Raw genomic sequence first — 22,141 nt, 5'->3', positions numbered from 1 at the left:
TTTTGAGACATTCCTTTGAGACATGTTGTATTTCATCCTATACCCTATATTCTATAGCAATTATTTATTTTTATGCGAATAAGGATTGCTTTTCCCTTTTTTTTTTCTTTTATTTCTACTTTTATATTCTTTCTTTCAAAATTTAACCCAAAAGAACTATTTAACCCGAAATATTCACATCGAAAAATACTTTCTATTTTTATTATTCAGTTATGTCTTTGTCGGCTTCTATTTTTATTCATTCGATTGAACAAGACACGATATATGTGTGTGTATAGTTTTGAAAAGATAATAAGTAAAATAATAAGTAAAATAATAATATTATATAAATAATATTTTATATATTAATAATATTGAAATAATAATAGAAAATTAGAGAAATACCAAAATTTATAACATGTGTATTTATACATATACACATACATATATTTGTTTTATATAATATATAAATAATATTATTTTTTCTTTAGCAGCCAGAATTTTAACTTATGGTTTCTAAACAATCTAATTTAGCAATGATGCTCTGTAATCCACAAATTAATGACAGTACTATCTAAACTTGAGTGAAAGTTAGATTTCATAATTTTATAAATGAAGTTTATAATTTAGTAAATCAAATTAAAAGAAAATAAAGCTCTAACCAATATTTAGCTGATATTGAAACATAAATTCATTCTTAATATTAAAACTGGGATTTAATTCATGTCAAGCTGATTCGCTTTATTTATAGATTTAGAAGATTAATTTCACTCAATATAAATCAAATTGAAGTTAAACCGAAAATTATCTTGTAATCTTCTTTTCAAACGATTTTTCTATTTATACAAAAAGGAAACTTTATAAAAATAAGCTTTGTATATGTAAGGATATGTATATGAAAGGATTAAGCCGGATTAAACCGAATAAAGGTGCCGAAATAGACCTAGTGACCTACATAGTAGAAATGTAAGAATAGAAGAAAAAATATCTTTTCTCTCTATTAAAGAAGAAAAAGTGACCACATTTTCATTTATCTTTTCTCATCAATGGAACAAAGAAACACAAAGAAATACATCATTTACCTATGTCAATCTAGAATGAGAATATATGCAATGCATCAATTGACAATAGTCATTATGAAATGACATTATGAAATAAACAGATATTATGTTGTGTGTATTTGAAAAAAAATAATGCGAAACCAATAAAGCTGCATTACTGATATTTTTACAAGTGTTCTATTTTTCTATTCACAAAGCTAAAGTAAATAAATTTTTGTGATTTCTAACAAAATATTAAAAACATATTATTGAGAATATTTTTTTTTCAAGAGACTATAATGAAAATTCGGCATTCATAATATTATTAGTATTGTAGCATTCATTGTATATTTCGAGAAAAACGATTTATAATATTGAAATCTGACAGTTTGACTTATCAAGACACATTGATGTAGATCAATAATATGTGCCGCATGTTTATGCATCGTTACAATCCAAAACGGAAGTGTCTTAACGATAATGATAGGAAAGATAGCGGAAAACTGTAATTGCAATAGAAAGCCGAAGGCAGAAAGGATGGCCGAGTAAAGAATCATGTAAGTCTATCGCAGTCACTACGCGAAAAAACCATTACAATAAGTGCAAGCTATTAATCTAGATCCTCTTCCGAGAGACTCATTGTTAAAACCAGTTTAAGTTCAACTTTATTTATTAATAACTTATTATACTTACATTCATTACATTAATTATATTCTGGAAGTAATTTATTAATTTAAATTTTTGATAAATTTTAATATAAAGTTAAATTTTATTAATGAATCTGAAATTCAAATAATAGCGATTCCCAGGCTTGCAGAATAATTGACCACCGCACGTGCGCTATCAATAATTCTTTATTATATGTTTGTAAATCATAAATGTGCATGCTCACGTGTATCTCAATAAACAAAGTTTCACAAAATTGATTATATGAATAATAATATTCTCCTAGAATTATGTATTATTTCTATAATTATACATAATTTTATTGTTATATGAATTCTCTTTGAGAATTTTAAGGATTAAATTTGGTATGATCGCATCCTGATAGAAATGACAATTCTTTATTCCATTTTTTTCGATTTTTCTATGAACTTTGACTTTTTGGACAATCATCCGATCATGGATGAAACTTTAATGCATCTTTTCTCTGACCTACGATGTACATACGAATTATGCATACAAATTTTACGAGTGGTTGCGGTCGCATTATGCGAAGACAATGTATCTACGAGTGATAAAAATTTTTGAAGCGGAACAATCCGATGTTGCCATTACCCGTTCATTGTGGTTAACAATCTTTATGAAAACCAGTAAAAATTATGTGGAATCTAAAACTGATAACATTTGCCAGAATTTCAATAACAATATTTTTGAAAATCCTTTTCATAAATGAAAGACTGTTAGTCTTCTTTAAGAAAATATATAAGAATTCTATAGCTAATTCTATAGCTAAAAACAGGTAAAAAAATAACTTTCTTTTGAAAGGACTAAAATTGTAAAAAAAATCAACTAAAAATAAAATAATATAATAAAAATCTATAAATCATCCATAAGCTTTTAGACAGCTTTTCATTAGCACGGCAGCATAGCGTACTCATCGTAATAAATATTAAGAACAATATTATAGGAGTACCTATAATATTATATTACATTTTATATTTATATTATATTACATTTTATATAAGCAACAAAAACAAATTTTTTTATTTAATTATTTTAAGAGATAAATCTTATATTTACAAATAAAAGATGTTGTAAAAGTAGTTTCTTTGAAAAATATGCGAAAAATGTAAAATCTACATCTTTATCTGAGTAATTTCATTTCTTAACACATTTCTTAAATTAAATTATTTATCGCAATTTTTATAATTAAATTAATTATATATCAATTAAATTAGTGATGATAGTGGCGATAGAAATTATTATAAATAACCCAAATTTGGTTGAACTCAATATTAGAAATTTAGTAGTGCATAAATTATCATGTTTGTTAATTTTATATAATATTTTTGTCTTTAGACTTTGAATATCATTAGCTTACAAAAATGTTAATTTCGTTGATATTATTTCGTATCATTAAACATGAGATTCCCAGAGATTCCTCACAGATGTGCTTCACGTTAGACCAAATTAGACTTTTTACCTACATACTATATTACCATCTTTGGTACAAAATTTGTTATATCAAATACATCAGATATACGTAAGAAGGCATAATTGCGGTTCTTCGTTTTAATTGCGATCCTACTCTTTTTTTAGATATACAATATCGATATAATCTCGAAGACGTTAAAATCTCACGTTCCATGTTAAAAATGGCGATCGAAAGTGAGATCACTGTGGCAACTTGCTTACAAGTATAAACATACTTCGTTAAAAAAATCGCTCCTCCTTGTTGGATCTTCTTTTTAGATCGCGTCTACCATCCAATAACGTTCTTCCTCGGTCTGTCGTAAGCTGGCCCAATTTCTATGGTAGCGCGCCTTATAAATCGCCGCATCTTTTTTACGATCTTCGCATAAAGCGCCAAGACAAGTCATTCTCCTCTCACGAGAGAAATAACGAGCGCGTCTTTTTTACCTTTTTCGTCTCTTTTTCATCTTCTTCTCGCACCCTCGCATCCTCCACGTTCTTATTCCCGCGCGATTTAGTTGGAATTTATCCTTTTCTCGTTCGAGTGCGTCAGCGACTTTACAGGTACAGTTTTGTGGAATCATCGTTAAAAATCGCGCATCGGTTTTTGTCATTGGGGAGAATATTCTTCTATTTTATAATATCTTTTTGCCACTCGTCCGATTGGAAACCAGATGTGTTCCCGTCACATGACGGAATTGTCTCAGATCGTAAAATGACAAACAGCCTTAGCAAATTAGTCGGTTAATTAACGCAGCGTGACACATCTTAAGCGCGATAAAGAGAATATGATTCAGTATTGTGAAATGCGAAACATGAGGCTCGCAATTATTTTACTGCATGAAATTCTTGAAGTTGGCCAGTATGCATTGCAAAGACGGAAAGTTAATTCGCCGGTAAAAAGTCCTATCTAAAGTTTGTCGGGTCGGCGATAGCTCCGGCAATTTAAATGCTAATCTACGCATCACGGAACAAAGCAGCATCGAGAAAGTTTCACTTGTCTCTCTCTGTCTCTCTTTTTCTCTGTCTTTACATTGTCTCACGTATTCGCGATGCGTTATACCACCGACCATTAGCCAACCACGACACGACTTTCCGCCAGATTTGAATCAGATTTGCATCAGAGCCAGTATACCGCACGGTTCGTTAACACATTATATGATAATTCTCCATCTTCAAAACAATCAATATAATATCAAATGTATCTAGTTTTCTTTTAAAAAAAAAAGTTGAAATTCCACTGATGAGTTTAAGATTAAATGAAACATCATTTCTTACACATACAAATATCTATAATAAAAAGTTGATTCTACAACACAAGAACTATCTGTCATATTCTCATCTAGATAATACTTTTGTAAAATACTTGATATGAATTATCAAATCAAGGATTATCTTGGATTTTTGATAATTTCTTAAAGTAGATACGATATACAGAAGAAAAGAGTGCCTTTATTGAAATTTATATCAGCTGCGTCAGAGCAATCAAATGTTCACGACAAATGTTCATAGTATTGCGAGCTCCAGTCGCAGATGATATGTCGATTCTACGAATCTGAATTGCCGAGGGTGCTCAAGCTCGTAAACGCTCCTTACCATCGCTTCTCGCACCGTTCGATAATTCAGCGAGAAAATAAAAAGGAAAACGCGACGGTGGAGATTCGACTCGGCACTCCCCCAATATTTTGACTACCGTGTCAACGAGCCGGTCTCGTCCCGCATTCAGCATGCTCGCCAGCCCGTAACGCCATTCATTCAACTTTCAATGTTAGCGCGCCGTGCAGATTTATCGAACGATGTGTCGCCGGTTCAACACCGCGCGTCCGTGCGGTTAAATTTGTGGCTCTTGTGGTTTTGTCCTGCGGGATAAAAGGGGGCCTCGCAGAAGGGCAGGCCAATTGCAACGAACTCTACCGAGCCACCGTTACGTTCGGAACGTAATCACGAGTCGCTTACTTCATCAACGGAATCGCCATTGCTTAGATAAGAAAATATGTATATCTACAAAACAAAATCGAAAAGTGCAGTACTATCTTACAGAACGTATAGTAAATAATTTTTCGTTTTCTTGTATGAGCTAAAGTAAAAAGATGAATGTAATTGCTCGTATTCTTTAAATAGATAGATAGTCATTGCTATAAAATAACTGCGAATAATTAAATAATAGAAGAACGTTAAAAAAAATGAATAAATAAGATATATGCTTTCAGTAAAGGAAATATGTATTTCATTCATTTATATTTTAAATAATAAATTCAGTGTAAAGCTAATATGAGATTAAAGCGTAGATGACAAAAATTTTCAACTTCCTTTTTTTCTCTTTCTCCTTTACGTACAATTTAACTGTTTGTGTACTCAAATTGGCTTTATATTAAATTTATAGTTTATAATAAATAGGCCAATTAATTTTGTTTTAATCTTATTGATTTATACGGATATTGCACATGATGTGCGTGCACTCTTAAAGATTTATAGAAGGTATTTTCATACTTTTATAGTTGAATCGCATACTTATGCAAGCGTAAGTTCTTGCCATCAGGAATCGCGCAGGGTGAATCTACGGGATACCGGATCCAGATACCGGAACGTGACGATAACGACCCATGAGGGTTCTAGTGCTCCAGAGAGATCGAGCGAGTCTCATCTGAGGGGAGAGAGGCACGTTTAATCGTGCGGAACGATATTCGTTCCGTGGTTCCGTGTTATGTACTGTTGCGGTAGTTTATAGTTGTCATCCATTAAGTGTATTTAGACAGCGGGGTATCGCGTCACCGACGAGACGGATCGTTGCTTCTTGTCGTCGACATTAAATCGATAAGAAGTCGGCGGCGGCTATTATCGTCACTTGAGATTCATTTCTCGTTTCTTGCTCGTATAAAAGGAATCATCATTTTCAATTTTACACTCGCGAGGGTAAGATCCGCGAACGCATGGAGAACGCTCATCCGAAGGGCCGAATGATTTTCTGTAATTAAATATGCCGGACTCGCGAGTGGGCGGTAGGCGGTGGGCAGTCGATTTATCGCGAAAACTATGAGAGACGCGATATTAAATTTCAGATAGAGCTTGATAGAGTTTCTACGTACCAACGTATTACATTTCAAGCCCGTTGCCGCTTCCACAAGAACGTCGACGGTCCCGTTTTCGTTCGGGATAAACTTTGATTTAATATTATATCGAGAGAGAATATCTCGCAGAAAATACGTTTTTCAAAGCTGGAATTCACCAAAATTATTGGAAAGTCGAAAAGAGTACTGGAAAGTATTTCAGTAACGCGTTGCGCCTCGATCGACTTTTATAATTGAGATGGACGTCGAGTAGAACGATCGCGAAAATCTCTCGCGAGGAGTACGGCCGGACTTTCACTCGGCCGATTCCTAAGCGAAGGCAAATGCGTGCCGCGCAAACCACCGCTGACGAATTATCTGAGAATCGAAAGACATATAGCATCCTCGGTCGGCGGAGGAGACGCGAAGTAAACCGTTCCCAGGTTTGTCACGAAACGGCGCGGGAGATACGTTCGCGACGGGCACCGCAGGCCGCTTGGTTTTCACCGGCGCGGAAGTGTTTTCCATCGTCGCGGCGTGATGCGGCGGCGCGATTGGACGCGGTCTCGAGAGTGCGACATCGACCAAATCCACCACTAGACTCTCGTTAGCGGTATTCAGAAATTATTCACAGCGCGCCCGAGAGCCCGTGGTGGCTCGGGCTTGCTTGAAATATCGCGAGGGAAAGCGTCCCGTGACAAATCGGGCAGATGTCGAAGTCTAGTTAGGTATCCATGGTATACCTCGTAATACCGGCACTCCAGACACTCGGCGGACGTTAATCAGCCGATCGTTGTTGATTCGTCATTCGATCGTCACCCATCGATGCCATCGAGCTCACTGCCTGACGATTTTTTCTCCCTGAGTCTCGATCGATACGGTCGCACTCGTTAGTTTAGGCTTGTAAGTGACGGTAGGGAGCATACAGAATCTATAGTATCTATCTATACAAATCTCTATTATACTTTCTTCGTGAAAAATTACGGTATAAAAATATGTTTAAGATCTATTTTCCTATTCATATACCAATAGCAATAATTATTCTAAATCTTTATATGAATATTTTTATTTTTCAAAACATATATTTTTTTTATTTTAAAAGTACTACATTTAACAAAAATCGAACATTTTTATTTTTATTATTTTTAAATTTTTGTTTACACCAAAATATTTTATTATCATTTTCAAAACAATTCCTGATACCTATTATATCGTTTATTTATATCATTTTATCTTTTTGACATTTATTATACTTACAAGTTTTTCAATAAGATTTAAGTTTAGCCGCGTGAAATTCCCATGAGAGAGATACACTGCGAAACACGTTTCGCGAAATCTCATATGGATTCGCCAAAGATCGCGACTCTCCCGACTCGACCCAGTCGCACTGTAGATCACCGAGAAGTACATCCTCCGGATCGGCGGGCGTGCCTGTACCTGTACCTCTCCTCGCTTTGTGAGAGGACACAAAGTAGATTCGAGATACGCGGCCGTGCTCCCAGTTCCCGTGAGGTCGTATGCCGAGAGAGGTTGACTTCCAGCGGCTCTCGAGATCGAAGATTCGCCTACGCCCTGCCCGCGGAAGGATCCTCGCCGAAGGACGCGTGTACGCGAGATCCTGTTTCCTCCCGCGGCTCTCCTGCTCGAAATAATCCTTCGATCTCGGTTCTTGCGAAATCGATATGCCACCGTGCGCGGTTCGACGGTTTGCTCTTTTTCGTTTGCATCTCCATTGGAAAGTATTCCCAATGGACAAAGTATTCCCAATGGTTTCCTGAATTTTACGAAATAATTAATTTGAAAAGAATGCGATATAAATACACATTGCAAGTAATATTATATTTAATAAGATAATGGAGAATAGAATAGCGAGATTATTGTTGGTGATATCTTGATCTGTGCATAGATACGTGTAGTTTATTAACTAGACGCTTATATTAAAATGCTAATAATTTCTATACATGTCGTTATCTCACACTTCTAAAGTTTCATAAAAATTAATAATCATTCAAGTATAAACCAGTCGTCAATCGATAATCTAATCGCTCGTATCTTCAAAGTTTTCCGCGAAGCACTATTACTCCGCAATCTTACATTATTGATCTCACAGTGCGAAATAAATCGTGACTCGCTCGATCTTCGCACTATTGTTGAAATTATTTTGCAAATATTATTAACTGTGATAATTCCATCGTTACGAGAACCGGTTTTTTTTTTCTAATTATTATCAACATAATTTATCGTGGAATTGCCAAGTGCAAAGAAAGATAATACTAGCTGTGAAGTCAAGATATTCCTGTTTTCATAAACACATGTATATGTTATGCATAAAAGAAATTTTTGACATTGATCAAAAATATTTTCTTATATGACAGGCGAAACTAAATTACAATGACAAAATCATAATGACTAAAATATTTTAGTTAACGAGGATTTCGAATTTTTACAATTCTCAAGGGCAACTTTCCAAATCTAAAATAAAAATAGTTGAAATTTTTCAGAATTATATCGGGATTATCTCGGTTAATTATTCTGAATGACTATTCGAATTTACAAAGTCTTAAAATAACATTCTATGTTTTCTTCGTTTTTACAATTAGATATTACAACAAAATGTCTGCCTACATATTTTGCTGTATTGTGTTTTATCACGCAAAGCTGTCTTTTATTAAATTTTACTAAATTGAAATTCTGATAAATTTCATTTTCATGAAATACTATTATTATTTCAAGTTATTCAGAAGAATGTTTCTTCAGGGAGAACGGAAACGCTAAATTAATTCCTACACAAAGACGTATCTTAGATGTTAAAAAGAATAAGAAATTTCAAGAATCTATGAAATGTACTTGTCTTATCTATTTCGCTATTTGTTGCCTCACGTTGTAATTCTTCCACTCGGAGATGCAGCTTTGCAAGTTTTCATTAGGCGCACGATCGTCTCGACTGTGTCCCTTTGACCTCGCACCATAGGATAAGATTTCTTCGCTCGACGAGGCCGACTGTGTTTAATAATCTCGCAGTAATCGATTATAGCGACGACGACGATTCGCACGTCGTCGCGTCATTCGATCATTCGTTCGGCCGGTCGCAACGTAGAAACGGCTCGGGCTCCTCGCGCTCGCTCGCTCGCTCTTACGACATTCCGCCTGTTTTCGATTAATGGGACCAAGCGTGACAGACCCCGCTTTTCAGCATGCCGCATTGCCGTCGCGTTCCTGAAATCTCACGAATGCCGCGCCATTTTTTCGCCGCGCCGCCGCACGCCAGGCGACGTCGTAGCTCAATTTCTCAGACGAGCGTGGCTCTCTTCGATGCGGCATCATCCTAGGATCCGGACTCAAATACGAAAGGACATTAGAACCTATGTTGTGCCTCTCTCCGCTAGAAGCGATCATATATCTTATCTCGAGAAATTCTGCACGATCGCGCTTTCGTAAAACCGTTAACTCTATCCTTCTCCCCGGACCTGCCTTATTTGGCGATAACACTTCTTCGCCTTTAAAAAGGCGTGAAATTTGCGCGTGTCGTTTCTTACCAGCGACATTAATCAGATTAGATCACGGATATAAAAAAGATAATTGAGTTGTGTACAAAATCTAATTAGATATAACAAATATAATCAAATGAAAAAAAAGCGAATTAGTTGAATCTTAAGAATTATGCTTATCAATATTGATCGAATAAAGTGCAATTGCCCATTGCGAACAACAAATTGTCAATATTTAAGAGTTTGAGAAATCTGAAATCACCATTTACATCTGAATTTAATGTGCGACTATTATTCTTTCTGTTAATTCGATCGTTGCATGAAAATTAATGCCGAATTGCAATCGTATTTTCTCTACTCTAATTTATTTCCAGGTATTTACGTCTGATTGTGGATCGTATTTTTGCACAGTGGCCGATTCATTCAGTCGGGAAATACGATCGCGTTGCGAATTTCGTGCGCAGAAAGGTTTACGAGTGTTCCCGTTGGCTGAGTCCTGCGATAGTCGATATCACTGTTACCGGGGTTTTAGTGGGCTCTCGATCGTGAAAAACATACGTTTACACTTTACGTTTACGAGTGCGTATACCATTCCGCAATTTATGAGCTGTAATGTATGTACGTAGCTCTGGAAATAATGGGCCCGCATTTTAGAGCACGATGAAATAGCAAATCATTCTTCGAACCGCCACATTATTATTATTCCTCACGATCTTGAAAAGAAATGTATGTATGTACACGCACATATACACTTACGTACACATATTTTTCTTCCTATCCTTTATAATATAATTAAATTCACCTGTAATTTCTAATTAAACTCACTTATGTAAACAAATTAAATTAAGTCGATAATCACAACACATCGTTGTTTCATATTGTTAATTATGTAAATTGATGCTGGCAATTTAATGTCTACCGCAGACTAACGTATTATTTTCCTTATTATTTTTCCTAGTTTTTCCTACACGTGAGTCTTTGCGTTTATACGAGACGAAAACCATCACAACCGTTTTTCATCGGCTAAAGGGAGCGATCAGAGCGACATACGTGGAACAATAAATCTTATTTGTTTCCGTGTCGATGGGCAGCTCCGACACTTTCGAAAGAATGAGTTCATATCTTCGGGTAGAATGGAGTCTATATTAGTCCCATCTGCCTTCTTCAGAAAGGCTTCTGCATGAGCGAGCATGCATACTAGGACGAGACTGCGACAGACAAAAAGGAGAACGGACGGTCGAACGCGTAGATACATCCGGATTATATGCGGCCAATTGATCATGAATTTGACGTTGTCTGCAGTGCCTCTCTTGTTGCCATACATCGGCGGATTTACAGCGTTTTCTTTCAAAAGGAACATCACCGTATCATCATCATCATCATCGCATGGCGATCAATAACGAAATAAAGCACTACGAATATGGTTTTGTAAAAAAAAATTTATTTTTCCAATCAACCATGTAAAAGTCGTCTTCCTCATATTTTATGTGATAATAATATGTGATAATAATTTTTTAAATTTGTCGAGTATTACGACCGGGAATGTTAATGTATTTGTAAAAAGACTTTATCATTCAGTCATCAATTCATTTAGCATTATTCTACAGAATAAAATAATTAATTATTAATTAAATCAAAAGATATTTCCTAAACATTATATATTAATTTTTTTTTTGTGTTAATGAGCAAATCCAAAACGAGTCGAATATTGAAGTTTTGTTCTTACACACACACACACACACACACACACACACACACACACACACACACACACACACACACACACACACACACACACACACACATACACACACACAACGTCTTCAAAATTTTAACAAAAAATTTGCATTTGCTATTCACATTTCTTATATTTACTTTAACAAAGATTTTATAGATTTTTTTTTATTTTCTCTGCGAAACGAAATCAATTGTTAACTGAAAAAAATGAAATAAATCAGATCCAAGACTAATATTGGTAAGCATAAACGTGAAGAAAACCTGAGGAGTGTGAGAGTGGATCAGAAGAACAAAAAAAAATCATAAAAAGCGGCGAAAGCAGAAGGATACTTGAATAAATGGATGAAAAAAAAGAAAGAGAGAAAATGATAGCAAGACGAGGAAAGGAGAGGTGAAATAGTGGAAAAAAAGTCACACGTAACAAGAGAAGATGAGTTTTACGTTCAAAACCAGTTTCTATGGTTTAATTTCCACAAGTGGACACATCTTTCTAATTTATGGCGCCGTCTCGCACCACTGCGGCCCGACATTGCCCTTGTACGCCTTTCGACATTTTATTGGATCAACCAACCACTTTGTGACCGCTGGATTTCTAATACGTTCGCATCGGTAAGATATCCCAAAGTCCCACAAGAATGTTCCATCGAAAAAAGAGCTCATTTTCTTAATGACAAAAATTGTTTCAGCGTTTGATTGCATGCCATTTTGTGACATTTAATCCATTGTTGTTAATTGTTCTATACGTTTGTAAAGACAATCGATGTTATTGACACGATGCCATACGAGAAAAGTGAGATAGTCAATAATGATAGAAGCAAGAACTGGACAAAAGACATATAAAATAAATAAAAGACATATAAAAGTACCACATTGTCAACTCTTTCACAATAACCATGTTTTTTCAAATAATCTTTGTACAGTTCAGTATAGTTCAGTATAGTTTACTTAAAATTTAGACATCACAATATAGGGACGACATCTGTAAAGGATTATGAAAAATCGCTTGTCTCTCATGAACCTGTGGCAACATCATTTTTAATAATTATAGGACTACATTTAGTCATAAATCATATAAGAATTCCCAAGAAAGTTCTTAAATTCCACAAAAAAGTCTCCGTCACCTAAAAGATCTTTACAAACTATCACGTAGTGCGTTAGAAGAAAAATATGCTCGCCCTGGCAAAGCTGTGTCGTAAAGTACGTCTGGAGACTAAAGGATTCATGCCGCGTGCTCATGATTATTTGCGATGTGATTAGCCGTAGAGAGAATGTGGAAACCACACGTGCGTGCACCATTTAGCATACGCAAATAAAGTCCATATCGTTCGACGTGAGGAGCCTTTGCTCGAACCGCAAGTGTCGCGAAAAGACTCGTCTCTCCGCAACCGGCTTCGGAGCGCCGTAAGAGCGCTATTTCGAATATCAGTGACGAGGAAATCTCTTGTCCGAACTTGAGAAACCGCCATGATATTCGCTGGAATATTATGCTAGAGAAAACTGAAAATATCTATGACTTCAACCAGGAAAAACGCGTTACGTGGAAAAAAACCATCTTGATATGATCGTTCGAACATTCGTATGACGTGATAATAATAACGAATTACACCTATTTACTAATAAGAAGAAAAAGAAATAGTAGATATAAAGTACATTATTATAAAAATCATGGCAATGTGTCTTGTTTGATTGAGTCTTTAAATGAATAGAATAAGATATTTGCGATTGTCTTGATTATTCATTATTAAAATAACATAATGATAAATCGCATAATTTTATTTGTATTTTTTATTTTATAAATCAATTTCAAACCAACGAAAGGGTTTAAATATTGGCTATTATATTATTATTGTTATTAGCAATGTTATTATTAATTAAAGTAATTTTTAATGTCGATTTATTTAACAAAAGAAAATGAAAAAAAAATAAATGCAGGAAATGCAAGGTAACTCACTGTGCTTCTTCCTCCTCCTTCTGCTCGCATATTATATATATAGTTCTGTGATAAAAATTTGGAGTTGTAGTCAACGAACGGGTTAGCGGAGTGGTGATATTTGCGGTTGGCGAGGGCTGGTAGTTAGGATCTTTTAAGAGTGGTGGAGCCGGTTACAAGTGGGGACGAATGGGTGGCACTTGGACAGCCTAGGCACCGGGAATCGGTGCACACCGATTGGTCGACCGATCGGGCCCGGACTGGAGCCGTTGGCGGGCCCAGGCACAGGCGTGAACCGATGGGTAAGAACAGCTCCCCAGATGGCTCTTACTATACGGAGGAAAATCATTCCTTCGGTACGGTACGGTTCTCCTCAGGCGCTTCGATGCAGTCAAACAGGTCTGAGCGATCGTACAGCACCAGTCCTTTCTCGTCCATCGCCGTAGTCGCACCGTCACACGTGCACATACAAGAGAGACAGAAGGAGAGGGGGGAGAGAGACAAAGAGAAAGAAAGAGAGAGAGAGAGAGAGAGAGAGGCGGAGAGAGAGAAAGATAGACACCGAGAGTATACAAAGACGATCACGAGCAACGAACAAGGAGGAAAAGAGGTGAAGGAAAAAATCGCGAGGAAACAGCGGGGGAAGTAGAAAAGAAGGAGAGAAAAGAGAGAGGAAAGGCATAGAATAAATATCGGACGAGGAAGTCGTGCGTGACTTGCGATCAATCGAGATTGTATGGTTCAATCGGCGAAATCGAAACGACACCGGCGTGACACCGCCACTAGCGGTCTATGCAGAACGAGACTGATCGAATACAAGCGAAACTCTTGAAAGGACCATCAGGCTATTACACGGAAAAAAAAACAACTTTCTTCAGATTCAAGCATTAAATAACCGGAGGAATATGTGATCGAAGAGTTGCACGATAAAACTGAACGAAGCGTTTCTTGAGAACGAAAAATACGATGTGATAAGCGAACTGAAATAGTTGCTTTGGAGAACATTGTATTCTTATTGTTAACTTAGTGACTCCGGGAAACAGGACTGGCGTTTTTGCATATTTGGATTTTCATTTTATTTCAGTGAGGTGAGTCGTCTCTTATTTTGCATATTTTAATAGCGTATTAAAATACTGGATAATAATATTCTATCACTATTAATCTGTATATTTTTCCCATAAAATTGCCATTATGATTATTTTATAAAAAAGATATAGATAAATGTTGTTATTTCGATACAAACAGTATCGCTCAACTTAAATCTCTCGATGTACATTCACGCACCAGCATTAAAGTCTCTGGAGCCGGTTCCGTATTCATTGCGAAATCGCGCGGAAGCAGCGTTACAAGAATGAATCTTGATCTTAAATTTCTTATTTGCAATGCAAACATTATTAATTTATCATTTTTATAATAAAATATTATATTGAATCATTTCTATCGCGAAAGAGATAGCTCGAAAAAATTATTACATATACATAAAATTTGTGAAACTTGTGATGATTCATGTATACTTGCCATTACTTAGATTTTATTTATATATAGTAGTAAAAAAAATTTGTGTTGAATTTAAAATATATATCCTAATCCATCTAAATGTTGATATTAATTTACAATACGAATATATTACAGTGACATACTATATGTTCATATTCAACACAAAATCCGATAAATTTATATCTAAATATGTTAAATATTTAACACAAAAATCTAATCGGCACATTTTTTAATACATGGGACCCATATTTTTTATTGTGTACAGATCAGTTCTAAATTAATCAAATCTAGATCAATTCTACAATCTAGATCAATTCTACAATCAGTTCTAGACCAATTAAATTACCAATTTAATTAGCCAATCAAATATAACATTTGCTCAAAATATTTCGTAAGTTTCGGAAAAGCTTTTATGACTTTGGCGCTTTCGCGATCGCCTCCCAGGAAGAAGTAGGGAGGGGACCATCTCCTCAACGATCTCACGTGCGGTTAGTCGAGGTTAGTCGTCATCAAATGAAAACATTATCGTTACCCTTCGTCTCTCCGCCTGTTGCTATAATATTTGCCTACTGTGCTAGCCAGTACCGTAATTCGGCGACACAAAGGGCCCGAGAGCGACGACGTCTTGCCCGCGTGCGTACGTTGTGCGTACGTGTCGTACCGTAAGTGCGAGAGAGACGGCCGTTACAATTATTATGCATAAGACCGTCGGCGAGGCTCTCCCATGTCAAAATATATTTATTGCTATTCCCTTACCCGCGCCCATACCCTTGCCCCCTGCTCTTTACGCCGACCGCGGTGTGTCAGCCACCTTTGTTACCCTTTCATACGATTATTACCCACTTGTATATCCAGCGAGCTCTATACTCGAGAGAGGTCCGAGAAGAGAATCGCATATCTTCTCTTTCTCTTCTCCTTTTCTGTCTTTCTCTGTCGTCTCCGATCTTTCCCCGCTCCGATTCATCGCTCACGCACGTGCACGCATACATTTGTGTGACGAGTTGCGTGTGTGCTCAGGGACGCATCTTCATTTCGGTAAGTTAAATAAGAGAATTAGGGGAAGATATTTGCTCTTGTGAAATAAGGAAATAGCATAAACAGATTTACATCAAGATATTTGAAGCTGAACTATGAGTATCGAGTATTCGATGCCACTTTATTTTCCGCGAAACTTTTAGGTGATAACTTTAATGTGATAAATAATCCTATTAAATTAAAAAGTGCATACCATTTAGAATTTAATTTAAAGTAACTTTAACACAAAATCTAGATTTTCTGATTTTCTAACGTTTTTAGAAAATTTTCGTATCTATTTAGGACACAGAGTTCAACCAAATATAAAGCTGATTCATTTTTAAAACACAAAAAATATAAAAGAATCATCTATGGCAAATATATGTACATGTTATTCTTTTTTATATTGAATTCTAAGAATTTTTTAATGTTCGATAACAAATGTGCATAATTGTTGAAGTATTCCGTAGCGTCATCTCTGATCTAGTGATTAAAACTTATGCAAAGATTAAATTTGCATGGTTTTTGGCACAACCGACATCGCAAACCTTTTGTGCATATCGACCTAAGCGTCGTGTCGCATCTCATTTGCATATTAACCCCTTCCGGCGTGGCTCGTCGTCGTCACGGGGTCGTGATCTGACTTAACGCCTTTTTGCCGCCACTATAGTACCACCTTTACAAGTCGTGCGGGAAGTACCGCGAGTCGTGACAAATACGCGTATTATCTTTTTTGTTCGATTCCGAATGAAGCCTAAGACCCTGACCTAACCGTGGCGACAAAGTGGAATACTCGATTAAGGATTCTGCATTCTAAAATCTCGCTTTCTCATATGGCAGTCACGTCGTATCGATTTGCAAGAAAACACCTGCACGCTAAATTTTTTAACGCCTGAAACTGAATCGTCGCCTTCGCAATTTAGCGTTTTTTTTTTTTTTTTTTTTTTTAAATATCGTTGTTTTCTCAATAAATTAGATTAGATTAAGGTAGAGGAAAAACTAACCGCGTCTTGGAAGCAGGCCATGCTAGAATATTTTCTTGGAACAAACATAACGAAACGCTGCGAGTCGAGCGGGTTAAGTGAAACGTGCGAATGCGTAGAAATGTCTTTATCTTATCTGGATCGTTTAAAAGGCACGTTTAACGGTGTGCACGCAAATTACCCGTTACTTTTCTAATCTAAATCGATGCTCATTGTTCGCTCGGTGATAACTCGTGAATTACACCGATCTACACTTGGTCTCGCTTCCGTTAAGATGACATCGTACGGAAGGCAGCCATACTGAGTGGACGATCGGATCGTCTTATCGCGTACACCGTGAAACTCGTTGCGGACGAGAGCAGAAGATAATCACGGATATATATTCTCAAGTACAATGCTTACGTCCTGAACTGGAGATGCGATTAAACTTACGGTGAAGATATCGCTTTGCAAAAAGGTGACGATTTCCAGAGTTACAGTTATAAAACAATAAAGTAACTATTTCGCATTGAATTTTTTTAATAAAGAAATAATAATATTTATGTAACTTTAAATAAAATTTTCATTCTATAAAGCTTTAATGATAGAAATTTAACGGACTTCCAGGAATTGCGCGTTATATATCGCTATATCGCTATATCGCTTAAAATGCGCATTCCTATTGAGTTAACATCGAGAACTTCAGAGATTTCGTCAACGAGATCGCGTATAAAATTTTAAATGTCGCTTTATATCGCGGCTTACGTGCGGCTCCATGGATATATATATATATATATATATATATATATGCATACAGACGAGAGACCTTCCCGATGCTCTTTCGGTTTGCGATATTGCCGGCGTCGTTACAGGACCGTGCCTTCGGCCTTTTATGAGATTATAAATCAATGGTGGCGCGCTTAATCGCCAAATAAAGGGAGATTAAATTGCGCCGACGAGGCATACCGGTCTCGTGCGTCTTGGAGTAAGCAGAAGACAGATATAAAACCCGGAGCTTTTATATATTCGATAAGACCCTCCGTTATAATACGCGGTTATTTAACAAGTTCCACGATTGTTCATTCTTATTTCAAGAGCAATTATATATTTGTTTGAATATTCCTTACGACTTGACGATTAAATATTTAATTTTAAATGCTCAATGGAATACTCGTTACGGAGAAGATTTTTACAAGAAAATATTGAATTTCCTCACACATTTTCGTTTAAATGACTTATTTAATATCGTGATACGCTTTTTTCGTCGACACTCTGCTGACCACAATATAGCATGTTTTGGTATTGCAGGAAAGTCCTGAATAAGTAAATTGTCATATGTATCACGATCTAGATGACCATGCATGATCTCGTTAATCACGCAAGATTGTCTGGAAAAACGCAATGCGAATGTAAATCACTACTTAGTCGCAATCGCGTGCAACATGCTCCTTCGCATATCTTTCGGATTTATATAAAATAAAATACGTGGACGGATTCTCGATAGTTTAAACGTTACCCCCCTTGTATTCTTCACAAAAATATATTTATCGCCAAGATTTTCCGCTTACCTTATTCCTTTTTGTATAATTCATAATGACGCAACGAGTTAGTTTTCCTGCTAAAGTCGATACGAATTTTTTTTTCTCGAGTTTCTCGACCGCTCGTAAACGTTACATATTCATTTGGACACTTTGGAACGTGTCGCTCGCGAAACGCATCGCGTCTCGGTGGAAGCAGCTGCTCTCTAAAGTGTCTAGAGCTCCGGCACGACGTGTCGCACATGTGCACGAGGGCATAACGCGGGCATAACGAATCACGGTACTTCCGAGAGGAGCACCCATCGCGATTCCCACAAGTGTGAGAGGGTCGCGCGCGGCGACTGTTCCCGATTGACTCTCGAGTGGCAAACGCAAAATCGCTGTTAAAAATCGGATCGGTCACGGCTCGAGGAGGCAGACAATGTCATCTACGACGCGGCTACCTGCGTCGCGGCGTTTATGCGCTCCGCGCTCCGAGATGATGGGACGAGCTCGTTCTAACGTGAGGCTAAACTGTCGCGATAAATGATACTCCGGAAGGTTATTAATTGTCTTTGGCTCCCGACCGAGCGCATTGTAGATCGCGAAAACATATTAACCGAAAAGAAACTCCGCTGCCTACCTTGCCATATGCTCGTGGACGGGCGAGTGTGTGTATACAGGGTGTGATAGAAAATCGCGCATTGTCAAAGACAGATTCTTTGGAAAATTTGAAGTTCCAGTTTATTGCAGCGTGATTTTGTTGTACGCTTCCTGTTTTGATCTATTTCATATTTTCGTCGTAGCGCAAACTAAATCTCCTACAAATAAAATTTAGTTAAATTTGTATTAAACGTTTATTTATTTTTTTATAAAGTTTAAATGGTAAGAAAATATTTAATTTTTGATGTAATTGGAAATTACGTATTTATATCATCATATTACGACAATCATCATTTTTTAAATTTTGTACAAGCTATCTTTTGTAAAAGCATGCCGCTTTTTATACACCCTATATACTGATGCATCGCTACATCTATATACTCCCATTGAAAATGTGTGAGCCGATGCACAGGATCATTTTTCAAGGATTCGATCGACACGTCTGTGAATGAACGACTATCATCCATCAAAGGGATCGTTAAAAACACATCGACGCCAATACAAATTGCATCGGCTGCATGTTACATTCGGTTTCGTTCCTGAGCCTTTTTCGGAATTTTCGAAATTTTAAATTTCACAACGCAACAATACATATATTCTCGTCATTTTGATCATATTTGATACACATAATGCGTGGCGAATAGAGAATGTATTTTATTTATAAAAATATTTTACTTAAAAAAATATATAACATTATCTTCTTTATTTATCAAATATATTCTTATTTACGAAATATTATATATTAAATTCCATTTTAGAATCAACATATATGCACACACGTACTTAAAATTTCAGAAATATTTTTCCAAGAATTTCTTTTTTTCAGTTGAAATTTGTAAAAAGAAGAAAATTTATCACACTTTAATAAAAATTGATATTACGATCGCTTATATTTTTATAAAAGTAATATTTTATCGATACTAAGTTTATAAAATGTCAGTCTAGTTTCTTTAAGATTGTTAAAAAAATTTCAAATTAATGTTATGTCGTTCATGCTCAACGAGGAAACTAGTTTCCTGAAATCTTTTTCCTCACTCGCCTCCCGCTTTGCTACGAGGATTCTTCGCACTCGTGCGTACGCGCAAAGATCCTGTTTATTTTATGTAATCCGGTAATAGTCGATTATATACGGCGCATGCATTTATTTGAGCGTAATCCTTCCGTGCATAATTAAGCGCCGATAACATCGAGACGGGGAACTTTCGTGCGTAAACGCGCGCGCGCGAACGTCTACTCGAATGCGTATCCCGGGTGATATATCGACTCCTTCTTTCGAGTAAATTCATTGACTCATTAACGCACTGAGAAAAATCACCGGCCGTATATCACGACCCGGACAGTAATCAAGTGCTCATTCTTAACGCGGTGTGTAATAAATATGTGAATTAATACACCGCCGATTAATTATATCGTGCAAACTGCGTTTCTAATGTGTACTCTCGTTGCCGCGAAGAATTATAACGACGGACGCGCCTGCGAGCGTCACGGAAAAATAATTATATACCCTATTTGCGCAAAATGTCTCGTAAAATGAGATTCCTCATAACGGGCGATTCTCGCACGGTATCGTATCCAGTATTTCAAATTAGCACCTTCAAACGCGAGCCGTTTATCCACCTTCGTAGAAGAATGTCCTGAAAGTCATCCACCTTCTTTAAATTATAAAGAGTCGGATACGAAGGAGGACTGTAGATTGTTTTCTCGATGACGTTATACAAATGATGATGATGTCACTAATTTTATCTAATTCTGCGCCTCTTTCTCTCTCTCTCTCTCTCTCTCTCTCTCTCTCTCTCTCTCTCTCTCTCTTTCTCCTTCATTGAACAAGTTCTCTTCCTCTAATAACTGTCGCGAGTGATCGAGATGCTTTCGTAATCTTTTCTTATGTAGCTTATGCCTCACACTCATGACCTATATGAATCACATGCGCTTTTTATAACCAGTCATCTTTCATACTCTGATACGAGAACTTCGAACTGACGTGAACTAGTTCGAGGTTCAAGAAAATTATTTGTCACAATATAGAAAACACATTACGCAATTAGCTTCGTTTCCATCATGCCCTCAGGGAGATGACTTGGCGTTGTCAGGAGAAAAAAAATCTCAGATACATGTGCGCATATTTTTTCGACGAATCCGCGCGAACACTCTCGTTCGTTTTCATTGCCGAATGTAAAAGATATGAAAGAAAAAAGTTCCGTCTATTACCAGAACGATTACGAAGATGACGGTCGAGCAATGCGCAACGTCGGCACGGAGAAAGGGTTGCGATGACGGTAGCGAGGGGTAAGAACGACAAAGGAAGCGCTGCCGACTCTCGCTTCAAAAAAAAGCCTCATAAAGGGATAAACGTCACACGGGACTCGTGTTTAATGGCGCGTAAACTACGAGGTGCCCCCGTCTGCAGGTATACAGGCTGCATACATACACACAAAAGGCTAACAGAATCAAAAGGATCACGTATGACTCTTCTGATCTCTTCGTCGTCATCTCTTCGTCGTCTTCGTCGTCGTCGTCATCGTCATCGACTATGTCGTACCCGTAAGATGATATTTAGAGCAGGTACGGCAAGTCGATCGACTTCATTAACGCACCGATGTCAGGCAAATATTGACTCTATCTACAGAAACTGGGGTACGAGGTATCGCGTGTTTACACTTTTGGTTCCCTCATGGCCCCCTTTTCTTCTTTACTCTTTCCTCGTTTCACCTGTTTCGCATGTACTATGATATACTATGAAGTCAACGACACTGGTAATCAAATTCAGAGAAGCCAAGCATATTTACTTTTATTTTTTTCTTTTGCTACCATCAACGATTATCAATCAAAATGCAATTCTTAACCTTGCGCGAAGCGGACTCGCAGAAATCAAACGGATATCTCGAAGTCGATGCAACGCCGCGTACAGAGAGATCGATCCAATCGCAATGATATGAATCAACCTTGGCCTACATTGAATTCCGTGGACTACCATCGATAGGCCGCCCTTACAGGGTGATCTTTTGTAAAATCAGTAGGGTCAGCCGCGGTAAATGGTACGATTTACCGATTACGGCAGACGCGACGCGCCGTAAGTTCGCCGCGAAGGCCTGACTTGTGCGCTCGTTGTGATTTATTGCAAATCACGGCGC

At 36.9% G+C, this 22,141-nt stretch overlaps 1 protein-coding gene and 1 long non-coding RNA gene across 4 annotated transcripts in view; one reads left to right on the top strand and one right to left on the bottom strand.

Moving 5' to 3' along the window:
- The window catches only part of LOC112552669 (uncharacterized), a 206,307-nt gene that overhangs the window by 9,772 nt on the left and 174,394 nt on the right, over nt 1-22,141 (bottom strand). Inside the window, exon 4 of one of the 3 annotated variants that reach the window (XR_016139092.1) lies at nt 7,265-7,976. The exons of the other annotated variants lie outside the window; for them this stretch is intronic. This is a non-coding gene — a long non-coding RNA (uncharacterized LOC112552669). Of the gene's footprint in view, nt 1-7,264; nt 7,977-22,141 lie in introns of those variants that run through there. 3 annotated transcript variants of the gene reach the window in all.
- Nucleotides 13,668-22,141, top strand: part of LOC105427672 (uncharacterized) — a 30,673-nt gene continuing 22,199 nt past the window's right edge. Inside the window, exon 1 of the mRNA XM_011639529.2 lies at nt 13,668-14,445. The gene's annotated coding sequence lies outside the window, so the exon portion shown is untranslated. The remainder of the gene's footprint in view (nt 14,446-22,141) is intronic.

This window comes from Pogonomyrmex barbatus, unplaced genomic scaffold (genome assembly GCF_055798465.1).
Source record: "Pogonomyrmex barbatus isolate J1 unplaced genomic scaffold, ASM5579846v1 scaffold2, whole genome shotgun sequence".
Lineage (NCBI taxonomy): Eukaryota > Metazoa > Arthropoda > Insecta > Hymenoptera > Formicidae > Pogonomyrmex > Pogonomyrmex barbatus.
The sequence above is the reverse complement of the archived record's forward strand: the minus strand, read 5'-3'. Positions and strand labels throughout refer to the sequence as shown.